Source organism: Larimichthys crocea, chromosome VII (assembly GCF_000972845.2).
Source record: "Larimichthys crocea isolate SSNF chromosome VII, L_crocea_2.0, whole genome shotgun sequence".
Taxonomy (NCBI): Eukaryota; Metazoa; Chordata; class Actinopteri; family Sciaenidae; genus Larimichthys; species Larimichthys crocea.
In genome coordinates this window covers 12206330-12210306 of record NC_040017.1, presented here as the reverse complement: position 1 = coordinate 12210306, position 3977 = coordinate 12206330, and the positions used below count along the sequence as shown (strand labels likewise).

Here is a 3977-nt window from a genome sequence, read left to right as displayed (position 1 = left end):
GGACCGATGTTTTTTTTTTTTTTTTTTTTTTTTTTTTTGGGTCTTCTCAGCTCTGCAGGCAAACGTAATGCTCGCCTCATAAAGTTCCCCAAATGCATCCAATTTCTACGCGGTAAAAAGAGCAATGGATACCGCATCTGCAGCCAATTAGGCGGAGGAGGATGGTGAATAACGGCGTGAACCTCCCTCCGAGACAGCCCCGTGGGCCGGGACCCCTCAGTGTTACATTTTAAGCGTCTTCACCTTGCTGTTATCCATCATAAACGAGAGCCAACGATTTTCAGCTAGACTTACGCATCCATTTTTTCACCCCCCCCTATACATAAGACTTCCTTAAAAGTGAAGAAGGGAGCTGACAAAAAAAAAGTTTTTCGATTCAAAAACTCTAGATCTTGAATAAGGTTCATTTTTTTGGAATAGTATGATGCAGTAAAACAGACAGCAACGCAAAGATTGAGCCATGCATTTAACTATTCGTCTTTTTTAATCGATGGAAGTGCAATCTGCTGTGTTTTTTTTTTTTTTTTTGCGCATCAATAAGAGCATTAAAAACAAGTGGAAATGATTTATTGCCCTGCGGCATGCACACCTCCGCTGCAGAGTTTTTTCCTGAGAAGCACATCAGCGAACGCGAAACACATTTTCTCTCACTACCCTGTCGTTTTCTGCGTCGTCGTTTGATCTTTCTCTCTTTCTTTTTTTTTCTTCTTTCTTCTCTCCAATCTAATCACTCCTGCGCCAATTTTAAATAATAGTCCCGTCCAAGCAAAGCCGTTTTCCCAATGATGATGACAGTGAGTTTTTTTTGAAAGGGGCTGAAAAGGAGCGCCCGGTGTATGAAGGGAAATGTTCTGAGATGGGAGAGCCGCGACCAATGAGCAGCGAGAGAAAACCTCCCCTTGCCTGCCCGTGTGAGGCACTGAACCATGAAATAAGGGAAAAGCAGAGAAAGAAAGAGCGTCGTAAATCTGCTTTATGAAACCTTTCGGTAAAGAAAAAAAAAGGGAAAAAAGTAAAAATGTATATTCTAGTTTTTGTTTTTTAGATGTTTTATAGTTATTAATTTGTGATCAAACTCACACACTCCAAATATCAGAACAGATAGTGCATGGTGGATGTGGGTAAACTGCTTTCTTCAAAAGCACAGACATCATTGCAAAAACTACATTTGTCTTCCAGGAAACTCTCATCTATGTTCACAGAAATCATCTTCCTGTGACACATTTTTCTACCGAACTAATAAAATATCATCTCAAAGGATGAAGCTTGATGGTGAAAATAGAGGACATTCTGATTTTTCACACCTCTACTCTGCAAAAAATGATCCATCATGCATCCATATGACTTTAAATCATTTGAATGCATTTTAATAATCATGTCATGCCTGGGGAACCCGTTCATTCATGTCCCTGTCTGTCCTCATGGTGACAGTTCCCGAGGAATACACCAGCAGCACGAGTTCCTCTGCAGCGGGGTTTGTCTTTTCCTGCTCAGTTGACCCCACTCAGTTCACTAACTTCATTCCTTCACACTGCTGCCCTCATCTTCGACCAAGAGTCGCCCCCTCAAAGGATGTGGGGCAATTCACGGTGAGGAAAGTCCGCCCACAATGGCATTTTATAGCCTCATCAAGGTCGCTATTTCACGCAGAGCAACAAGTGCAACAAGAGAAGTCGCCTGTAACTCTTTGCATTGGAGAGCCTGTAAAGAAAACCAAAGACGAGCATGAGATCTGTTGCTGCAATTTAGGCATATTTGCCTCATTAAAGCGTCCATCATAATATGATGCATTTGTCTCGCTCATGGTTACTTGGAGACATGTTGTGTTTTTCTACCAAATAGTGACGTTATGACATAAAAAGGTTGGAAAGGTCTGGGATGGTTTGGAAATAAATCTCTCAAAAAAGACGGAATATTAAACTGACTTTTCACTCTGATTTTTTTTTACAGTGTTGGGGTCATCGGGTAAAAAGGTCGTCTTTCATCAGCGGCTAGACCTTCTGTTTGTTGCACCGTTTCCTAATGCAATGATTAAAAACAAAACATTGAAATAGTGTTCCCAGCACGAAACAATGGACGGAAATCCCAACATCTTTTAGTGAAAAATGGCATTCATGCGCCTGCTGGTTGCCTTCCTCAGGATACAGTAGAAGAAGTTTCTAACACATTTGAACAGCAACATTAAATTCTCTCTCCTCTCAAAAAAAAGGAAAGAAATATTTAATGTGAAAAAAAAAAAAAAGGGAAAATGAAACAATAAAATATACTCAAGGAGACTTATACCTTCCAACACTCGATCAGAGGTTCATTGGCGTTATAATTTCTCTTTTTTTTAAGGCTTCCCCAAATGCATCCAATTTCTACGCGGTAAAAAGAGCATAGGATACCGCATCTGCAGCCAATTAGGCGGAGGAGGACTGGTGAATAACGGCGTGAACCTCCCTCCGAGACAGCCCCGTGGGCCGGGACCCCTCTAGTGTTACATTTTAAGCGTCTTACCTTGCTGTTATCCATCATAAACGAGAGCCAACTGATTTTCAGCTAATAGCTTACGCATTCCATTTTTTTTCTCCCCCCCTATACATATAGACTTCCTTAAAAGTGAAGAAGTGAGCTGACAAAAAAAAAGTTTTTCGATTTCAAAAACTCTAGATCTTGAATAAGGTTCATTTTTTTGGAATAAGTATGAAGCAACGCAAAGATTGAGCCATACATTTAACTATTCGTCTTTTTTAATCGATTGAAGTGCAATCTGCTGTGTTGGTTTTTTTTTTTGCGCATCAATAAGAGCATTAAAAACAAGTGGAAATGATTTATTGCCCTGCTGCATGCACACCTCCGCTGCAGAGTTTTTTCCTGAGAAGCACATCAGCGAACGCGAAACACATTTTCTCTCACTCACCTGTCGTTTTCTGCGTCTGTCGTTTGATCTTCCTCTCTTTCTTTTTTTTTCTTCTTCTTCTTCTCTCCAATCTAATCACTCCTGCGCCAATTTTAAATAATTAGTCCCGTCCAAGCAAAGCCGTTTTTCCCCAATGATGATGACAGTGAGTTATTTTGAAAGGGGCTGAAAAGGAGCGCCCGGTGTATGAATGGAAATGTTGCTGAGATGGGAGAGCCGCGACCAATGAGCAGCGAGAGAAAACCTCCCCTTGCCTGCCCGTGTGAGGCCACTGAACCATGAAATAAGGGAAAAGCAGAGAAAGAAAGAGCGTCGTAAATCTGCTTTATGAAACCTTTCGGTAAAGAAAAAAAAATGGGTAAAAAGTAAAAATGTATATTCTATGTTTTGTTTTTTAGATGTTTTATTAATTTGTGATCAAACTCACACACTCCAAATATCAGAACAGTATAGTGGTGGATGTGGGTAAACTGCTTTTCTTTTCTTTCAAAAGCACAGACATCATTGCAAAAACTACATTTGTCTTCCAGGAAACTCTCATTCTATGTTCCACAGAAATCATCTTCTGTGACACATTTTTCTACCGAACTAATAAAATATCATTCTCAAAGGATGAAGCTTGATGTGGAAAATAGAGGACATTCTTGATTTTTCACACCTCTACTCTGCAAAAAATGATCCATCATGCATCCATAATGACTTTAAATCAGTTGAATACATTTTAATAACCATGTCATGTCTGCGGGAACACGTTCATTCATGTCCCTGTCTGTCCTCATGGTGACAGTTCCCGTAGGAATACACCAGCAGCACGAGTTCCTCTGCAGCGGGGTTTGTCTTTTCCTGCTCAGTTGACCCCACTCAGTTCACTAACTTCATTTCCTTCACACTGCTGCCCTCATCTTCGACCAAGAGTCGCCCCCTCAAAGGATGTGGGGCAATTCACGGTGAGGAAAGTCGCCCAACCATGGCATTTTATAGCCTCATCAAGGTCGCTATTTCACGCAGAGCAACCAAAGTGCAACAAGAGAAGTCGCCTGTAACTCTTTGCATTGGAGAGCCTGTAAGAAAATAC

General features: G+C 40.9%; 1 protein-coding gene across 4 annotated transcripts in view; it reads right to left on the bottom strand.

Annotated features, from left to right (window-relative positions):
- Nucleotides 1-3094, bottom strand: part of fli1 (Fli-1 proto-oncogene, ETS transcription factor) — a 33559-nt gene extending 30465 nt beyond the window's left edge. The window contains exon 1 of one of the 4 annotated variants that reach the window (XM_010757110.3): nucleotides 2903-3094. The gene's annotated coding sequence lies outside the window, so the exon portion shown is untranslated. Of the gene's footprint in view, nucleotides 1-654; nucleotides 774-2902 lie in introns of those variants that run through there. The other 3 variants (XM_019265323.2, XM_010757108.3, XM_027280262.1) reach the window with 3 other exon arrangements.
- Nucleotides 3095-3977: the final 883 nt, after the last annotated feature.